We start from the raw sequence: 22167 nt of genomic DNA on the forward strand, positions 1-22167 counted from the left end.
TTATCTCCGTTTATGTTGGTGTACGTGTTCATATATGGTCCGCTTTGTGCACAAATAGCGCAAGAATATGTGTCGTTGACGTCACCCCCCATGCAGCGGGGGTGAAAATTCATCACTTCAGAGTGTTTAGTCCCCTACACGCCTAAACTGGGATCGCGGATTAAGTGGCTAGCGTTGACTCGGTGCGAGTCAGGAAGGCTATTACTGGTGCAGCCGCGGGGTCTGTTGATTTTTTTTTATTTATGATTTTGGCCGCCGAGCCAAGTACCTTAGACTTGCATTGGCGTTTTGTTTTCATGCCGCGGAGCTATTTGTATGTATTTTAAATGTAAAGGACTTGCCTGTAGGTTTGTGTGTGTTGTTTTATGTTTGGCATCTTTCCGGTTGTACCGCGTGTCTGTGAGAAAATCGGAGGGGAGGGTTAACAGGTGGGCACGGGAGTTGATAAAGCGCAACTGCCCTGGTAATATGTCACATGATTTTCCCGTACTAAAGCAACCTTCGGGGCCGTGGTTTTGTGGTTGGCGCAGTTAATTGTTTGAAACACGTTGTCAGACCGCCATCACTACTACACACTATATGAAAAATATTTGCCCCCTTGCGATTTCTAATTGCCCCCTTAGTAAACTGTTCCTGGCGCCGGGCCTGATTGGAGCCTAGTCAAATGAAATTTCAATCTTCTGTGCTAACATATATTGACTTTGACATGATAATCAGCTTTGAATGTTCTTTTTGTAAATGTAAAGATATCTTTTTATCCTTGGAAGTATAACCACATGTGATTAATTAAATGCTTTTTTTGTCACAAACTACCGTGAGTCACTGTCACTGTTTTATACTATTACTTACTCGGGCAGTGCATTTGTTATTATGCTATGATGTGAGTTTACATTTGTTATTATGCTATGATGTGAGTTTACATTTGTTATTATGCTATGATGTGAGTGCATTAGGTTTTTGAGGTGGATGAAGTATTTCTGAAGTTTCAGAAGTGAGTAAGCTGTTTATTTAACTTTAGCTTCCCCTACGGCCCTATCACATGTAAAAATATTTTCACTAAAAATTGGAAATAAATTGTATGGTTATCCATACGTATGCAGTGTTAGGCTTCTCACAGCAGAGGAATTTCAGCATGCATCCTGTCTTACAGTCTGTAGTATACTGAAATATTTTCGCCAAGCTATGCGTATTTTTTTAAAACATAAAATGATTATTCATCATTAATATCATAAATACATACTTCCGTTTTTTTTTTATATAACAAACCAAACTGTTTGAATATCGATTGAAATTTGAGGAAGTTACGGTCATCTGAAAAGTACATATCGCTACCAACACAATGTAATGGGTAAGCCAGCTGTCTGAGGTAAGATGGCCGCCACGTGCGGACGTTCGACTTTGTTGACGGGCAACGGGGACGAGGCATCTAGTCTTCTATGTAAATCTATGCACAGAAGGGCCGGGCTGCTCGGGCTTCAGTCTGATTGACGTGTCAGTATCCAATCATTTTGAGGTGGTGACCTCGATAGGATTTGATGGTGTTTTTCCTTTATTTTACACTGTAGACTGGATTAAAATATTTTGTTTTTGGGTCAAACCTTCTATTGTACTGCTTGCAACATGGGTGTGAGGAGCTTTTCAAGCAATATGGTAAAAAATACTCCTGAAAAAAAATCTCGTACTCCACCTTTAACTGATGGCTATCAGTATGTTGATATAAATGGTGATATTTCTAGACGTACTGAGGTAAAGTTTGGTGTTCCACAAGGTTCTGTCTTGGGTCCACTGCATTTTTCTTTATACAACCCCGATTCCAAAAAAGTTGGGACAAAGTACAAATTGTAAATAAAAACGGAATGCAATGATGTGGAATTTTCAAAATTCCATATTTTATTCAGAATAGAACATAGATGACATATCAAATGTTTAAACTGAGAAAATGTATCATTTAAAGAGAAAAATGAGGTGATTTTAAATTTCATGACAACAACACATCTCAAAAAAGTTGGGACAAGGCCATGGTTACCACTGTGAGACATCCCCTTTTCTCTTTACAACAGTCTGTAAATGTCTGGGGACTGAGGAGACAAGTTGCTCAAGTTTAGGGATAGGAATGTTGACCCATTCTTGTCTAATGTAGGATTCTAGTTGCTCAACTGTCTTAGGTCTTTTTTGTCGTATCATCCGTTTTATGATGCGCCAAATGTTTTCTATGGGTGAAAGATCTGGACTGCAGGGTGGCCAGTTCAGTACCCGGACCCTTCTTCTACACAGCCATGATGCTGTAATTGATGCAGTATGTGGTTTGGCATTGTCATGTTGGAAAATGCAAGGTCTTCCCTGAAAGAGACGTCGTCTGGATGGGAGCATGTGTTGCTCTAGAACCTGGATATACCTTTCAGCATTGATGGTGTCTTTCCAGATGTGTAAGCTGCCCATGCCACACGCACTAATGCAACCCCATACTATCAGAGATGCAGGCTTCAGAACTGAGTGCTGATAACAACTTGGGTCGTCCTTCTCCTCTTTAATCCGAATGACACGGCGTCCCTGATTTCCATAAAGAACTTCAAATTTTGATTCGTCTGACCACAGAACAGTTTTCCACTTTGCCACAGTCCATTATAAATGAGCCTTGGCCCAGAGAAGACGTCTGCGCTTCTGGATCATGTTTAGATACGGCTTCTTCTTTGAACTATAGAGTTTTAGCTGGCAACAGCGGATGGCACGGTGGATTGTGTTCACAGATAATGTTCTCTGGAAATATTCCTGAGCCCATTTTGTGATTTCCAATACAGAAGCATGCCTGTATGTGATGCAGTGCTGTCTAAGGGCCCGAAGATCACGGGCACCCTGTATGGTTTTCCGGCCTTGACCCTTACACACAGATATTCTTCCAGATTCTCTGAATCTTTTGATGATATTATGCACTGTAGATGATGATATGTTCAAACTCTTTGCAATTTTACACTGTCAAACTCCTTTCTGATATTGCTTCACTATTTGTTGGCGCAGAATTAGGGGGATTGGTGATCTTCTTCCCATCTTTACTTCTGAGAGCCGCTGCCACTCCAAGATGCTCTTTTTATACCCAGTCATGTTAATGACCTATTGCCAATTGACCTAATGAGTTGCAATTTGGTCCTCCAGCTGTTCCTTTTTTGTACCTTTAACTTTTCCAGCCTCTTGTATAAGGGTGGTCGCAAATAGTGCTACCACCCTTATTGAAGCAACTCCTCGTCTTCTTCCGCTTATCCGGGACCGGGTCGCGGAGGCAGCAGTCTAAGCATGGAAGCCCAAACTTCCCTTTCCCCAGACACCTCGGCTAGCTCCTCGGGAAGAACACCGAGGCGTTCCCAGGCCAGCCGAGAGACATAGTCCCTCCAGCGTGTCCTGGGTCTTCCCCGGGGCCTCCTCCCGGGGGGACATGCCTGGAACACCGCCCCAGGGAGGCGTCCAGGAGGCATCCGAAAAAGATGCCCGAGCCACCTCAGCTGGTTCCTCTCGATGTGGAGGAGCAGCGGCTCTACTCCGAGCTCCTCCCGAGTGACTGTGCTTCTCACCCTATCTCTAAGGGAGCGCCCAGCCACCCTGAAAAGGAAACTCATTTCAGCCGCTTGTATCCGCGATCTTGTTCTTTCTGTCATTACCCAAAGCTCATGACCATAGGTGAGAGTCGGAACGTAGATCGACCGGTAAATTGAGAGCTTCGCCTTTTGGCTCAGCTCCTTCTTCACCATGACGGACCGGTAAAGCGACCGCATCACTGCGGAGGCTGCACCGATCCGCCTGTCGACCTCACGCTCCATCCTTCCCTCACTCGTGAACAAGATCCCGAGATACTTAAACTCCTCCACTTGAGGCAGGACTTCTCCACCAACCTGGAGAGGGCAAGCCACCCTTTTCCGGTCGAGAACCATGGCCTCGGACTTAGAGATGCTGATTCTCATCCCAGCCGCTTCACACTCGACTGCAAACCGCCCCAGTGCATGCTGAAGGTCCTGGTTTGAAGAAGCCAACAGGACAACATCATCCGCAAAAAGCAGAGATGAAATCCTGTGGTTCCCAAACAGGATTCCTTCCGGCCCCTGGCTGCGCCTAGAAATTCTGTCCATAAAAATTATGAACAGAACCGGTGACAAAGGGCAGCCCTGCCGGAGTCCAACATGCACTGGGAACAGGTCTGACTTACTGCCGGCAATGCGAACCAGACTCCTGCTCCGTTCGTACAGGGACCGGACAGCCCTTAGCAAAGAGCCCCAAACCCCATACTCCCGAAGCACCCTCCCCCAAATTTTAATTTTATGAACGTTACCCAACAGGGGAAAGGTGGAGGGATCGCAAATATATTCAAATTCTCTTTTCAATGTAAACAATCCTCACTTGGTGATTTTACATCCTTTGAACACTTATGTGCAATTGTTACATGCTCTCCTAACACATTGTTATTAACTATTTACAGGCCTCCGAGACATTCAGCCAAAGTTTTTTTGGAAGAGTTTGGTGAACTGTTGTCAGTCATTTGCTTAGAGTTTGACTGTCTTATTATATCTGGGGATTTTAACTTGCATGTAGATAATCCTGAAAACACCTATGCCAATGAACTACTTGCACTTATTGACCATTTCAACCTTGTACAACATGTACAGGGGCCGACCCACTCTCGTGGTCATACCCTTGACCTTGTCATCACAAAGGGTCTTACTGTTTCTACTACTGTTGTTGATCTTGCCTTATCTGATCATTTTTGTGTTTTCTCTGATGTTTCTATGTCTCCTCACATTCAGAACAGCTCAATGACTATGGGTAGGAGAGTCATAAATGACAACACGTGTTCTCTTTGAGCAAGCTCTCTCGGATCTCAACCAAAATGTCAGACTCTGTAGATGATTTACTGGAAATGTTTAATTTAAATATGACCCAAATTATGGATGATATTGTTCCATTCAAAATCAAAACAGTCAATGATAAGCAGAAAGCACCATGGAAGGAATACCCAGCTGTTAAACTGTTAAAGAGAGAATGTAGAAAGACTGAAAGAAAATGGCGCAAAACTAAACTTCACATCCATTATCAAATCCATAAAGAGATGCTTTGTAAATATAATTATGAAATTCGTAAAGCAAGACAGTCTTTCTTCTCCAACATCATAAACAGGAATATGAACAATGCCCGTGTGCTATTTTCAACAGTAGAGAAGCTAACTAATCCCCCACCACAATTAGCACCTGAACTTCTCTCAGTTAATAAATGCAATGAGTTTGCATCCTTCTTTAAAGGTAAAATTGATAAAATATGACATAATATTGCTCATAATATATCTCAGTTGCAAATAATTGAAAAACTGCAATCACCAGTGACACAGATAGATAACTTCAACACAATGTCAGAATTTTGTTTAATTGATTATGAGACTCTTGAAAAAACTGTACAAAATCTCAGTTCCTCAACATCTGAATTGGACGTTCTGCCCACCAACTTTTTTAAGTCTGTTCTACATCTTATAATTACAGATGTGCTTCAAATCATAAATACATCCCTAGAGACTGGCATTGTTCCTGTGTCCTTGAAAAAAGCCGTTGTAAAGCCCCTACTTAAAAAGAATAATCTGGATGCTTCAGTATTAAATAACTACAGGCCAATATCAAATTTACCATTCATTGGGAAAATCCTTGAAAAAATTGTCTTCAATCAATTAACTGCCTTCTTGATAGCAAACAGCCGTTTTGATAATTTTCAGTCAGGATTCCGTGCCAATCATAGCACTGAAACAGTGCTGATTAAAGTTATAAATGACATACGTCTTAATACTGATGCAGGCAAAACATCGGTCCTGGTATTAATGGACCTCAGTGCAGCTTTTGATACTATTGATCACAACATACTGCTATATCGACTTGAACACTGGGTTGGATTGACTGGTAAAGTTATCAATTGGTTAAATTCATACTTAAAAGATAGAAGCTTCTCTGTTACCCTGGGAAATTGTTCCTCAACGTCAATGTCCTTGACCTGTGGTATCCCCCAGGGGTCGATTCTTGGACCATTACTTTTCAACCTTTATATGCTCCCACTTGGGCAAATTATCAATAAAAATTCAATTTTGTATCACTGCTATGCAGATGACACCCAAATTTATTTTGCTCTATCACCTAATGATTATGCCCCCCTTGAATGTCTCTACCAGTGTATCGATCAAATCAACAGCTGGATGTCACAAAATTTTCTTCAGCTGAACACAGATAAAACAGAAGTAATTCTATTTGGAAAAAAAGATGAAAGACTCAAGATTACCACTATTCTTGACACAAAAGGGATGAAAACTAAAGAAATGGTTAAAAATCTTGGTGTTTTCGTTGACAACGAGCTAAACTTTGACAGTCACATGAAAAAAATTACTAAAACGGCATTTTATCACCTAAAAAACATTTCCAAACTAAGAGGACTTATGTCAAAAAATGATCTGGAAAAACTAATACATGCCTTCATCTCTAGTAGGGTTGACTACTGCAATGGCCTTTTCACAGGCTTGCCAAAAAAGACCATCAAACGACTTCAGCTGGTTCAAAATGCAGCGGCTAGGGTTCTCACACGAACAAAAAGAACAGAGCACATTACTCCAATTCTAAGGTCCCTTCACTGGCTTCCAGTAAGCTACATAATTGACTTTAAAGTATTGCTGCTGGTGTACAAATCTCTAAATGGTACAGGGCCCAATTACCTCTCTGATATGTTCCAGCGGCCTAACCCAATCAGATCTACCAGATTGCAGCAGAAAAATTTACTGGTAAAACCTGTTGTTAAAACAAAGTATGGTGAAGCAGCTTTTAGCTACTATGCAGTGCAGCTATGGAACCAACTGCCAGAGGACATCAAAAATGCTCCTGCTGTTGGCAGTTTTAAATCTAGGTTAAAGACCAAGCTGTTTTCAGATGCTTTCTGTTAAATAATTAATATTGTCTTCTTTTTTTTATAATTTTTACTTTCTCTGCATGTTTTAAATTTACTTTAATTTTAACTTTATTCTATTTTATTCTTTATTCTATTCTGCTGGTTTCTTTTTTTTCTCCTCCTATTTCTACTTCATTTTATTATTTTATTTCTACTATTGTTTAATTCTTATTATTTTCTTTTAATTCTTTTAATTAATTCTTTTAGAATAAAAAAAATTATTTTATGTAATTTTATTTCTCTATTGTTTACTGTTTTTGTTTTTACTTCTGTAAAGCACATTGAACTGCCATTGTGTATGAAATGTGCTATATAAATAAACTTGCCTTGCCTTGCCTCAATCTGGGGCTCCACACAAGATCTCACCCTGTGGGGTCAAAATGATCACAAGAACGGTGAGCAAAAATCCCAGAACCACACGGGGGGACCTAGTGAATGACCTGCAGAGAGCTGGGACCAAAGTAACAAAGGCTACCATCAGTAACACACTACGCCGACAGGGACTCAAATCCTGCAGTGCCAGACGTGTCCCCCTGCTTAAGCCAGTACATGTCCAGGCCCGTCTGAAGTTTGCTAGAGAGCATTTGGATGATCCAGAAGAGGATTGGGAGAATGTCATATGGTCAGATGAAACCAAAATAGAACTTTTTGGTAAAAACTCAACTTGTCGTGTTTGGAGGAGAAAGAATGCTGAGTTGCATCCAAAGAACACCATACCTACTGTGAAGCATGGGGGTGGAAACATCATGCTTTGGGGCTGTTTTTCTGCAAAGGGACCAGGACGACTGATCCGTGTAAAGGAAAGAATGAATGGGGCCATGTATCGTGAGATTTTGAGTGAAAACCTCCTTCCATCAGCAAGGGCATTGAAGATGAAACGTGGCTGGGTCTTTCAGCATGACAATGATCCCAAACACACTGCCCGGGCAACGAAGGAGTGGCTTCGTAAGAAGCATTTCAAGGTCCTGGAGTGGCCTAGCCAGTCTCCAGATCTCAACCCCATAGAAAATCTTTGGAGGGAGTTGAAAGTCCGTGTTGCCCAGCGACAGCCCCAAAACATCACTGATCTAGAGGAGATCTGCATGGAGGAATGGGCCAAAATACCAGCAACAGTGTGTGAAAACCTTGTGAAGACTTACAGAAAACGTTTGACCTCTGTCATTGCCAACAAAGGGTATATAACACAGTATTGAGACGAACTTTTGTTATTGACCAAATACTTATTTTCCACCATAATTTGCAAATAAATTCTTTAAAAATCAGACAATGTGATTTTTCTGGATTTTTTTTTCTCATTTTGTCTCTCATAGTTGAAGTGTACCTATGATGAAAATTACAGGCCTCTCTCATCTTTTTAAGTGGGAGAACTTGCACAATTGGTGACTGACTAAATACTTTTTTGCCCCACTGTATATAAATATATGATCAGTTTCTCTGGTTTTATGATTTACAGTTATGTGTTTGAAGAACATGAACATTTTTGTTTTATTTATCCCAAAAATTACTGACAACATTTCCCTCAAATTACACATAAAAATATTGTCACTTCGAGTATTTAATCATCACTTAGAGTATTCAGTAATGACCCTGAATATACAACGTTCTTAACTGAGGAGAGAAAAGTCTTATCTATGAAAAAATAATCAATTCTGGAATATGTATTGTGTGCATGGGGGAAAAAAGAGGAAAGTTCTTTGTTGTAAGGAAAAAGGGTCTGCCAGGGGTCAATGCACCCCACCTGGTTCATAAATACAGATAAGGTCATAGCCATTTTAGAGAAAGTCATAAGTTTAGGGTTCGATCAGTCTAAGGCTGGGTCAGTAACAATTCAGATCAACACCTAAAATTAGATCATGGAAGACAATACAGAGACTCCTCTGACCACTAACCCCAACCACCCCCCATCCCCTCCTGGAGTTTACCAAGGGCTATTGGCAGATTCCCTTCTGGAAAAACTTTTCCTTTTCTACCCAGAAGTTATTAGGGTAGAATTATTTTGGGCTTGTTATGAGTAGTGATACGACTAGAACACACGTTCATAACGGTTCATATGAACTCTGAATATGATACCAGGAATTTAATCAAGAAAATTTAGCACAACACATTTTATACTGAAGCGAACAAGAATTGCCCTGTTGGGAATTATTTCTACAGATATTCAGAGAACTGAGTGAGAGGAAGATAGAGGAATACCTTTCCACAGAGGATGCTCCACCTGTAAACTCGAGAGGCTGCACCATTGAGCGGTCACTCTGAAAGGACACACAGCTGAGTCCAGGTGAGACAGGCCTTTCCTTCGTTTCACTAGAATGAAGAGAAAGTAGTTTTAGATTTTTATCTATAAAATATAGTCATTTATATCTGAAGATGCCATTATGCATATACAGCTCCAGAGTTTCATAATTATTTGCATATCCTAATTTGATTATTATACTGCACCTCTGGAACAGAGCAGAATAAAGACCTTGCTTGACGGACCAACAGGGGCTTTGTAGCTTGGCTACAAAGTAGCAGCTAGTTATGAGGAGACACTGAGTAAAAGGACTGAACATGTGATATGAACATACTTTTTTGACTTTTCACCCCCAATTCCTCCCCAAACACCCCCATCCCCACAGCCCCACACCCCCACCCACACACACACACCACATCACCTTTGAGAACCATAAGTCATGATAACAAGCACAACCCACATTCCAAAAAAGTTGGGACAAAGTACAAATTGTAAATAAAAACGGAATGCAATGATGTGGAAGTTTCAAAATTCCATATTTTATTCAGAATAGAAAATAGATGACATAAAATGATTAACTGAGGAAATGTATCATTTAAAGAGAAAAATTAGGTGATTTTAAATTTCATGACAACAACACATTTCAAAAAAGTTGGGACAAGGCCATGTTTACCACTGTGAGACATCCCCTTTTCTCTTTACAACAGTCTGTAAACGTCTGGGAACTGAGGAGACAAGTTGCTCAAGTTTAGGGATAGGAATGTTAACCCATTCTTGTCTAATGTAGGATTCTAGTTGCTCAACTGTCTTAGGTCTTCTTTGTCATATCTTCCGTTTTATGATGTGCTAAATGTTTTCTATGGGTGAAAGATCTGGACTGCAGGCTGGCCAGTTCAGTACCTGGACCCTTCTTCTACGCAGCCATGATGCTGTAATTGATGCAGTATGTGGTTTGGCATTGTCATGTTGGAAAATGCAAGGTCTTCCCTGAAAGAGACATCGTCTGGATGGGAGCACATGTTGCTCTAGAACCTGGATATACCTTTCAGCATTGCTGGTGTCTTTCCAGATGTGTAAGCTGCCCATGCCACACGCACTAATGCAACCCCATACCATCAGAGATGCAGGCTTCTGAACTGAGCGCTGATAACAACTTGGGTCGCCCTTCTCCTCTTTAGTCCGAATGACACGGCGTCCCTGATTTCCATAAAGAACTTCAAATTTTGATTCGTCTGACCACAGAACAGTTTTCCACTTTGCCACAGTCCATTTTAAATGAGCCTTGGCCCAGAGAAGACGTCTGCGCTTCTGGATCATGTTTAGATACGGCTTCTTCTTTGAACTACAGAGTTTTAGCTGGCAACGGCGGATGGCACGGTGAATTGTGTTCACAGATAATGTTCTCTGGAAATATTCCTGAGCCCATTTTGTGATTTCCAATACAGAAGCATGCCTGTATGTGATGCAGTGCCGTCTAAGGGCCCGAAGATCACGGGCACCCAGTATGGTTTTCCGGCCTTGACCCTTACGCACAGAGATTCTTCCAGATTCTCTGAATCTTTTGATGATATTATGCACTGCAGATGATGATATGTTCAAACTCTTTGCAATTTTACACTGTCGAACTCCTTTCTGATATTGCTCCACTATTTGTCGGTGCAGAATTAGGGGGATTGGTGATCCTCTTCCCATCTTTACTTCTGAGAGCCGCTGCCACTCCAAGATGCTCTTTTTATACCCAGTCATGTTAATGACCTATTGCCAATTGACCTAATGAGTTGCAATTTGGTCCTCCAGCTGTTCCTTTTATGTACCTTTAACTTTTCCAGCCTCTTATTGCCCCTGTCCCAACTTTTTTGAGATGTGTTGCTGTCATGAAATTTCAAATGAGCCAATATTTGGCATGAAATTTCAAAATGTCTCACTTTTGACATTTGATATGTTGTCTATGTTCTATTGTGAATACAATATCAGTTTTTGAGATTTGTAAATTATTGCATTCCGTTTTTATTTACAATTTGTACTTTGTCCCAACTTTTTTGGAAAAATAAACAATTACATTGGAGAGGGAAAAGAGGAATACACACACACGTAGCCATTTTAGAGAAAGTCTTAAGTTTAGGGTTCGATCAGTCTAAGGCTGGGTCAGTAACAATTCAGATCACTAAAATTAGATCATGCGAGTTCAAGCTAGGCAAGGAAGAAATTAGCTTTTTAGCAAAGTTCACGTAGTCCCTGGTGTGTGTGTGTGTGTGTGTGTGTGTGTGTGTGTGTGTGTGTGTGTGTGTGTGTGTGTGTGTGTAAAACACGTGTGTTAGAGAGAATTCTCTAAAAAAACAAACAAAAATTTTCTGCTTTAAAAATAAATACATCAACAAACATACAAAATCAAATTTTAGCTTTCACAATATTTCATGATCTCTTTAAAAAGATTTTCTCCATTCCAGGTTGAAAAAGACAGACTAACACTCACTGCCACCAGAGGTCTCTGTCTCACTTTTCTCCTTTTTCAAGTTGTTACTGTTTAAGATATTTTTCTGACGATCACGCAACATTAATGGTCTTGGTTCTGTTCACAAAGAATTTCTGAGCAGCTCTTTTAGTATACCTGTCTCTCCCCCCCCCATGCCTGTGTTCCATTAACGTACCCTTTTCCCACTAGAAATACAGGACTTCTTCCTCACGAACATTTCAACAATATGTGAAACCTGAACCATTACCAGTTTGTTGTTAATGCACTACTAGTTTTCAGATTTAGTTCCATTTATGGGTCATAGTAAACTTCTCACACTACACATTTAATATTTTAAACACTGCTTTAAAAGAACAGTAAAAAAAAGGTATTCCATTCTGTACAACATTTCATTCAGAGCCTCCATGCAGAATTTCTAACAAATCCTTTATAAGTTTGTTAGTGCATGTAAATTTCCTTTTTCTTTTAATTTAGAACATAGGGAGCAGTAGGTTATATCACATTTTTGCATTCTACATGCTTTCGTTTGTGTCTTGTGACAAACTGATCAGGCGGGCCGGCTCTGTGGTCGGCATGAAGCTGGACTCTCTGGTGACGGTGGCAGAGAAGAGGACTATGGACAAACTACTGAACATCATGGACGATGCCAGTCACCCTCTGCACACCGTCATCAGCAACCAGAGGAGCCTGTTCAGTGACAGAATGCTCCGTCCCAAGTGCAGGACGAACAGACTCAAAAACTCCTTTGTCCCTCACGCCATCAGACTGTACAACTCCTCTCTGGGGGGGAGGAGGGGGAACAGGAGGACAGAGGACGGGAAGGAGCAGAAGCCTAGCCTGACAAAAAGCAATACTGGACAATGTGCAATATAAAGTGCAATACCTCTCCTGCTGGACTTTTCTCATATGTATACACCTGTATATATATGTTAATACTTAATTTATCCAGAAGTTTTTTCTATTTTCTGTTTATCCTGTAATGATGCTGCTGGAATTTTAATTTCCCTGAGGGAACCCTCCAAAATATATCTATCTTGTGCTGCTCATCTTCACGCATTTCAGATGTTGAGTTCCTCATACTCCCCAGACATTATTTCAGAAGGTCTAATTAGCTTAGATTGGTCCTGGTGTGAAAACAACAGGGGGAAAATGATATTACAACAAATATGATTTACACACACAACCAGTCAAAAGTTTGGACACATCGACTCATTCATATGTTTTTCTGGACTGTGACTATTTTCTACATTGTAGAACAATACTGAAGACATCAAAACTATGAAATAACATCTGGAACATATATGGAATTATGTGGTAAACTAAAAATGGTCAAAAATATATTTCATATTTTATTTAGATTCTTCAAAGTAGCCATCGTTTGCCTTGTTAACAGCTTTACACACACTTGGCATTATCTTAACCAGCTTCCTGAGGTAGTCACCTGGAACACTTCAATTAACAGGCGTTGTTACGTGCGGCTCAAAGACGTAACAACCCACAAAAAAACCCCAAACACCAAGTTCAAAAATACCACGAGTCTCTTACTAAAACACTTGCAAGTTCACAATCACAGAAAACCAAACACACAAGTGGCAAAAACGTGAAGCCTAATGCTCACAGGTAACTAACAACTGAGGGAAGTCCAATAGATAAGGGCGCAGATGAGCTCATCCCGCCAGATGGCAATCAGGCAATCAGCGCAGCCACGCCCAGGAGCACTCGCAGTCGTCACCATAGACCGTATGGTCATCACACGCCCCCCCTTTTCCAAAAAACGCAGAGCCCTCAGGGTCGTAGTTTTTTTTCCCACAATTTCCTAAAACAACAAAAACAATAGTCATCCCCCCCCAATCCCATGAGTAGAAGAGAGAGAGAGACAGAGAGAAAGAGAGAGAGCACAAAAACAGCAGTAGATCATGCACGGGATAACGCATCGGCCACGATGTTTTCAGACCCTTTAATATGTCTTATGTCCAAACAGTATGACTGTAGAAACAGAAACCACCGCACTAAACGCTGATTTGGACACTTCAGTGAATTTAAGAAGACTAAAGGGTTATGATCTGAATAAACAGTCAAAGCTACTGCGGAATTGATATAAACGGAAAAATGTTGCAAAGCCCATATTAGCGCCAGTGTCTCTTTCTCAACCACAGAATAGTGAAGCTGGTAAGAACAGAATTTTTTGGAAAAGAAACCCACATGATGGTAAATGCCATGCTCATCAACCTGCATCAGAACAGCACCTGCTCCGACGTTGCTGGCATCAACCTATAATACAAAAGGCTTATCAAAATGTGGAGCAGAACACAGAATTGACTGGACGTTTTCAAAAGCCATTTGACAGCCAGAAGTCCACACATTTTTCTCCATCCCACAAAAGATTAGTCAATGGTGCTACCACGGTGGCAAAATTCTTACAAAAACATCTATAAAACCCCACTAACTGACGAAGCACCAACACTTGATCCCCAGCTTCAAAAGAGCGACGCTCTACGGCTCGATCATACAAGCTTTTCATTTTCTTTTGTGCGCTCTCCAGATTTGTTCTTGCTATATCTCAAACCCTAGACAACCTGTCCTTAAACCCAAGCACATAACCTTCAACATTAGTGGGTGGTACAACAGGTTTACCTACATCCCCCAAAACTGACAAAAGTCCCCGCACCTTGTGACCGAACACCAAATCATTCAGGCTGAACCCAGTGCTCTCCTGCACAACTTCACGAGCAGCCAGCATGAGCCATGGTAGTGACTCCTCCCAGTCTGCATCCAGCTGCACACAGTAGGCACGGAGGAGAGATTTCATAGACTGATGAAATCTTTCAACGGAACCCTGCGACTGGGCATGATATGCTGTGGATGTAAGATGTTCGATGCGCAGTTGTTTTAGGACATCAGCAAACACACGGGAAGTAAAATTAGACCCGCGGTCACTTTGCACAAATCTTGGAATACCAAAAACAGACATAAACTGAATTAAAGCCTGTAGTACCGCTTTCGCAGAGCTAGTACGCAAAGGAAACATGAAAGGATAACGTGTTCAAGCACATTAGCATAAAAATATAATTACTACCATTCTTCGACCGAGGCAATGGGCCTACACAATCAATAACAATGTGCTCAAAAGGTTCCCCAACAGCTACAATTGGGCGCAAAGGCACAGGTTTGAGCGCTTGATTTGACTTACTAGTAGTCTGACAGGTATGACATGTCTTTATATACGCGGACACATCCCTTTTTACGCGCGGCCAAAAAAAAGTTCTAAGAACTCGATCATACGTCTTTTTCACGCCCCCATGACCACACTGGTCATATGCAACCTGCAATACGGAATTTTGAAATTGAGCAGGATCTACCACCTGGACATAGGCATCCCCCACAAACACCTCCCCTTGCGGTACCCACTTTCGGAAGAGAACCCTATTATCCAGGAAGTACCCCCTCGCTGCTCCCAATGCATCTGCGGGGGACAACACGTTCTTAAAAAAATCAGACAACCCTGGATCACCAGCCTGTGCATTGCGCAACTCCTCCCTTGACAAAGGAAAGGGCAGGTTAGACAAATCAGGAACACCCAGCACAGACCCCAAACTTTCCCTCTGCACAGCCGTCGGTACCACATGATGACCAGTGCTGCTCATCGACCTTGTCACTGCACAGGCTGGGCTCTCCCCCTCATTACTAGGAGCACAAACAGGTGCACCAGGGGAATCAGACGCAATAGGTGAAGGAACATCACCCCAAACACGGTGCCCCGCAATTGCATTGCCTAAAATAATATGGACTCCATCCACAGGGAGGGCCGGATGAATCCCGAGGACAATTTCCCCCTGCACAAAATCAGACTGAATATTAATTCTGTGAAGGGGAACAGAAACCGTATTCAAACCAATTCCACGAATTAAAACATTATCACCAGTATATGACTGCTCAGAGAAAGGTAGCACCGACTGTAAAATAAACGAATCTACAGCGCCTGTGTCCCGCAGAATTTTCACCGGAACCAGAGTGCGAATTACCCCACCATAATTGGGGGGTACCATCATGGTCCACTATCATATCAATCCCCCCCCCCCGGTCCTGTCCCGTCTCGTCTATGGAAGTCGGTGTCAGTAACTCAACACAATAACTCTGAACAATAATTTTTAATGTCATTAAGAAGCATGACAAACTATACAGTACTACCACAGAAGAAAAACAGCAGTACAACCTGATAACCTTCTTTGTCAGAACAAACTGGGTATCAACACTACAAATGAGTCACATACAGTATATACACACATGCAGAACAGTCCTGCTGAATGTCTTGCTCTCTTTCGTCCTGCTGTGCCTCTCCTGTCTGCTGGGAACCCATTTTCTTTATTCACATGAACAGTGTATGAAACCTAACTGCACCTACACTGTACTGTAATTGTCTGTAGATCTTAGTGCTAATATTTACTACTTACTCTTTTAGCACCAAAAAAATGCCTGATGTCTGGCCCTTTTCTTTTCCTCATGTTTGGCCTACTGTCTCTGTGAATAAACTCAAACAGGGTACTCAGATGAAACTATGAATATCTTAAAAATAATACAAAAGGAATGTAAGTAAAAACAATAGAAAACATCCATGTACTAGGCTATTTTGCCTAGGCTAGCCTACTACCTGGCTCTTTTTATGTTGCCTCCAGAGGTTCTGATTGTAATTTTACATAGGCTTAGCGAGGCCTACATCAGAACTTCTTGTGCCTAATCACACACACAGGATGGGCCTATGTGCCAAATGAATTTCAGAAGGGCACAATTTATTCATGATAAAATGAGAATGAAAACATATGGAGTTCTTCTCCTTTGAAATGTGAATTGTTTATATACCACACTGTAATAAGCTTGATTTAAATAGAGACTTAGCTTATCTTGCTAACTAACGCTGGTAACTAACGTTAACGTCCGTCCACTGTAGCCTTCTGGCCTCAGTGAGTAAGTAATTCAACGTATAAAGATGTGACATGAGCTGAAAGAACAAATTACTTGAATAAATGAAAGTTGTAAAATAACACATTTTCAACAGGCTAAAAGTTGGTTAGCAACTAACATTACCAATGCACGTCTTCTGCTGCAAACCACATGACTGTATAAATTACTGCAAACCCATGGACTGTGTCTGATGAATCAACTGAATACGGTGTGGACTAGAAGCTGTTGCTTCTAGCGCAGGGCTTTTCAAAGTGTGGGGCGCGCCTCCCCTAGGGGGCACCAGAGTTCTTCGGGGGGGTGCAACGTGAGGAAAAATAAACCAGAATAAGTTACTATTGTGGACATTTAGCGAACTTCAGCTAGCCTTTGCCAGAGACAAAATGGATCGATTTTTAGTACCTAAAGCTACAGTGAGTGAGGAGACAGAGTCTGGGCCAAGCAAAAAAAGAAGGAAGTATGACCACGATTATTTAAAGTTTGGATTTTCATGGACTGGATCTGAAGATGCTCCACTGCTACAGTGTGTTGTCTGCCAAGAGGTGCTAGCTAACGATGCTATGAGATGTTTAAAATGTGTAAAACAAGATGTTTAAAAAAAGCTCATATGTTTTAAATGTGTAAAAAAGATGTTTTCAAAAAGCACAGATGTTTAAAATGTGTAAAAGAAAAAAATAAAAATGTGTACAACAACCATTTTTTTTAAATACGAATGGAACATTAAGTATAGTAACAACAAAAATTGTGTGTGTGTGGGGGGGCGCTGTTGTTTATTTGCTCTCTGCGGGGGGGGAGGGGGCTGACTCTCCCACACTTTGAGAACCCCTGCTGTAGCGCGTTCTAGCACTGCGGTGACTAAAAATGGTACGGTCCACAATAGGGGTGTCTGTCTGAAATCGATTTACATTAAAATGTTCCTACAATAAGAATGCCGAATGGGAGTTGGTTTGAATTATATATTCCTTTTCACAATATCAGAAAAAATATCGGACCCCCCCAAAAACTTATACTTTTGTCTCTTTGGGGGGTACTGGGTCTTCATTGGGGGGTATAGAACTATGACCGGAACACTGTTCTGACCTGGGAAAAAAAACAAAGCCATCAGTAATAAAGGGCAAATAGGACATTAAACAATCTTTTGCAAAATCTCTGTCACCCCCCCCGAGCTCCGTGCACACGACTCAATAGAATGCAAAGACCTAGCTAATGCATTTGATTTAACGTATTTATAAGTCGAGCGCAATAGTCTATTTTTTTAAGGCGGAGCAATCCACCTTCCAGTGCCCAATTTCGCGACAGTAATTGCATACTAAATCCGTGGCCTGACTCGGCAACAACGTCAAAGGCCCCAGCAATGGTCTACTCGCCCCCTGGGCTGCATTTAACCCAGGCTTACCAACATCATGAGAACTACTTTTATGCGTTAATGTAAATTCATCAGCCAGTTCCACCGCCTTTTCAGGATTTTTAGCTTTATGCTCAGAAATAAAGATAGCTACACGTTCAGGCACAGAAGATTTAAACTGTTCAACTATACACCAAGTTCAAAAATACCACGAGTCTTTTACTAAAACACTTGCAAGTTCACAATCACAGAAAACCAAACACACACAACAAGTGGCAAAAACGTGAAGCCTAATGCTCACGGGTAACTAACAACTGAGGGAAGTCCAATACATAAGGGCGCAGATGAGCTCATCCCGCCAGATGGCAATCAGGCAATCAGCGCAGCCACGCCCAGGAGCACTCGCAGTCATCACCATAGACCGTATGGTCGTCACAGGCGTGCCTTGTCAAAAGTTAATTCGTGGAATTTTTTTGCCTAGATCATTAAGAGGTGAGCAAAAAAAAAAAGTCAGCAGAAGTGTCATCTGCAAATTTCAGGAGTTTTACATTTGGGTTCCTGGAGGTGCAGTCATTGGTGTAAAGGGAGAAGAGCAGTGGGGAGAGGACACATCCATGAGGAGCACCAGTTCTGACTGACCGCATGCCGGAAGTGACTTCCCCCTGCCTTACTTGCTGTTCCCTGCCTGTCAGGAAGCTGGTGATCCACTGACATATGGCAGGCGAGCTGAAGTCTATGAACTGGATTCTTGCATAGGTCCCTGAGCAGTCACGATGTTGCAGGATGTAGTGCAGCCCCATGTTAACTGCATCATCCACTGACCACTTTGGCCTGTAAGCAGGGGGTCTAGCAGGTGACCTGTAATGCTCTTCATATGAGCCAGCACTAGTCGTTCAAAGGACTTCAAGACCACAGATGTCAGAGCGACAGCCTTGTAGTCATTTAGTCCTGTAATGGAGGGTTTCTTGGTGGAGCACTTGAAGCAAGAGGGAACTTGACATAGCTTGAGGGATCTGTTGAAGATCTGTGTAAAGATTGGAGCCAGTTGGTCAGCTCAGGCTTTAAAACAGGAGGGGGAGACTCCATCTGGACCTTGTGCTTTCCTTATTTTCTGATTCTGGAAGAGCCATCTCATATCCTCTTCACACACCTTGAGTGCAGCCTTACCATCGGGGCTTTGCCAAGGGTGTGATAAGGCTACTATTGGCTTCTGATCAGGGCTGGGTCTCGCTGCTTTTATTGCTTGACCTTAGTGCAGCCAGGACACCCCCCCCCCCCCCCCCCAGACAAGGGTGCGACTATGCTGCACAATCTGATCTACCGCTTTTCCTTCTCAGTGGGTTGGCAAGTATGTAATTTTTGTGCACAAGATTGTGAAGCGTTACGTCTCTCTGGTCTTACCAGGAGATGTGTAAAGAATTTAACCTTTTGAGTTGAACAACACTGAGCAACTAATCTCCTGTATATTTCAGTGCTCTTCCATATAAACGCAAGCACAAATACATAGGTTTATTTTTTTGTTAATATGGGTAAGTACTTTGTCAAAAAAAAAGTGTGTATAAATTAGAGTAGAGTGGGGGGAAAAGCCCCCGTGGGGTAATACGACCCGGCCTGTTTTACCCAAAATAACCACCAGATGGCGCAAAGTTACATTTCTATTGTTGCTATGGACTGGCTTGACAACGGGGATATACAAATATCCACTGTGGATCGCATATCAGCAACGCAGCAGAGAGAAATCAAATTTCATGGTAAGTGATATAATTTTCAGATATCAGTAAAACTGTATTTAGATAGCTGCTATTTCGTCAGATATCACAGCTGTGTATGTGGTATGAGTAGACAAGTCAGTACGTTAAAAAAATACATTAGGTATAAAAAGTTGAATCACATTTTGAAAGTAAGACCCTTTTTCGTAAAAGTGTAGTCTGCGGGGTAAAACGCCCCCTTAATGGCGGGGTAAATGGCCCCCAGGGGGCATCGTTTCCTTTTATCATAATTACTGTATTTCATACATTTCTGAATAGCAGATACATAGTTTTTAATAACATCTCGCTTACCTGGTTGAGCAAAGCAAGTAATTTGAACTTAATATTAAAAATATTACCTCAGATTAGCCTAGATAGCTATGTAGCTAGCTAGAACAGTAGCCTAAGATTAGTCACATCATGTTTGGCTAATTGATGCTCATCAGATTCAGATTCTTATAGTTACATATAACATGGTGATATGGTTGTGTGTGTGTGTGTGTGTGTGTGTGTGTGTGTGTGTGTGTGTGTGTGTGTGTGTGAGATGGCATGTGTGTTGTTTCAGTTGGGGGTTTTCAGCTGCGGGGTATTTATTTAGATAGCGTTACATTTCACTGTAATGTTAATGTAATGAATTCATTGATTCAATTAGCATTATTTACTGATGCACTTGTTCTTTGTTAATTCATGTTCAATCCACACAAAATTATATTGAAATTAAAATGCGAAATATAATAAAATAATGCATCTATTCATTAATTCAGGGATATTTTCTTGTTTCTTTCACATTATAGGCTTAAGTAAACACTTTTGCTATCCAAACAGCTTTTTTTTTTAGTGAGGGGGCCTATTGCCCCACCTCAGGGGGCCTTTTACCCCACTGGGGGGGGGGGAAGGCCCCCTTGGCACAATGTTTGTTTTTGTTTAAAAAAAAAAAAATTAAGTATTAACTTTAGGCAAACTTTAGGTGGCATTATTGTTCATGTCACTGTTGTCAAAAACTATGATTAAAACTAAACACATGGTTCATTTCAACTTGGAGAAAAACTGAATTTTCCTTAAGGGGGGCTTTTCCCCCACTCTACTCTAAATGATGCTAAAAAGCTATTTTACTTCATAGAGATTGATATTTATTATTGAAAGAGCTTTAAGTTTCTGAAGCACAGTTCTCTGGTTGCTTATATGTCAGGTGAAGCTACACAGATATTTATCCGACTTGTGATTGAAATGGTTTTATCAGGACAGAATCGATAAAAATCATTGCTGCTGTGAGATATTTCGATCTGACACGAATGGTATCGAGGCCCAATGACATTTCAGCATTTCAATCTAAAATGGCTGTGTGTGTGTGCGTGTGTGTGTGTAACCAGGAAGTGGTGTTGCGTTTGTTGCTGTTTGTGTTTGTTGGAGAAAAAGAAGAATAAATAGTGGAAGTATGTCAGGAATTGTTGTAATAAATATGAATATTCTTCCCTCTCTAACAAATAACAGCTGTAAACTTTACACACATGTAAGAAACACCGCAGGACACACAGGTTTCCTTCCTTCAGGTTAAGTTACTGCGTCAACACCGAATTATCAAATTAAGAATAAAGTCAACTGTGTCAGTTAAGACAGAAATGTTCTTCATTTAGAAAATAATCCAAACATTCACATATTACAGCTTTATATTCCTGTACTCACTCTGATGATTTTTTTTGTCCTCCTAAAGAGCCACATGTTTTTCTGGTCACAAAAAAACAACCTCCTGCTGACCTTCACCTGAAAAACACCTGAAAACACTTTCACTTTCACCTGAGATCCGGAGGAGAAAAGGCGGGGTTTCAGAGGGTGGAGTCACAGTCTCTCTCTCTCTCTCCTTTATATAAACATAGGCTACGTCCACACTAATACGTTTTAGTTTTAAAACGGCGTTAAAGTAAAAACAATCTCTGTTTTCGCTCTGCATTAGAAATAATCTCTGTCCGCAACACGGCAGAAAACGCAGGGCCATTCACGGCCATTAGGCATGCGCGTGCCGGCAACAACTGGTGTAGGGGAGACCGGGGATGAGTGTAACACTTTTTGTCTTAGCAAAAACATTATACAAAAACATTATTCCTAGAACTTGCAGAATTTTTGTGATAAAGTGCTCAAATTTTGACACAAAGTCCCCTCATTTGTCGACTACAAATATCAATATTTTCACAAACTATATCACAGAATTCATTATTTGATGTCAAATGCAAGGAGTGCCATTGTTACAGCCGACCCCACTACCAGGGTATGTTGTAACACAACCTGGGGTAAATTGGAACAGTAAAAAATTGAGACCACACCGCAAAATATGCATCTATGTAAGTTTATTGTGCACATGCCAACACTTGAGCATCTTCCTGTGGTTCGCTAAGAACAGAAGGAACTCATTGTCATCGTCGTCATCATCGTCAGGTTCCATCCTCGGGTCGAGGGTTGGATGCAA

At 41.3% G+C, this 22167-nt stretch overlaps 1 protein-coding gene across 1 annotated transcript in view; it reads right to left on the minus strand.

Moving 5' to 3' along the window:
* LOC132888464 (NACHT, LRR and PYD domains-containing protein 3-like) overlaps positions 1 to 21483 on the minus strand; it is a 116386-nt gene extending 94903 nt beyond the window's left edge. The window contains exons 1-2 of the mRNA XM_060924510.1: positions 21390 to 21483; positions 9145 to 9255 (exon numbers count right to left, since the gene is read on the minus strand). The gene's annotated coding sequence lies outside the window, so the exon portion shown is untranslated. The remainder of the gene's footprint in view (positions 1 to 9144; positions 9256 to 21389) is intronic.
* Between the last annotated feature and the right edge of the window lie 684 nt (positions 21484 to 22167).

Source organism: Neoarius graeffei, chromosome 6 (assembly GCF_027579695.1).
Source record: "Neoarius graeffei isolate fNeoGra1 chromosome 6, fNeoGra1.pri, whole genome shotgun sequence".
NCBI classification, from domain to species: Eukaryota; Metazoa; Chordata; class Actinopteri; order Siluriformes; family Ariidae; genus Neoarius; species Neoarius graeffei.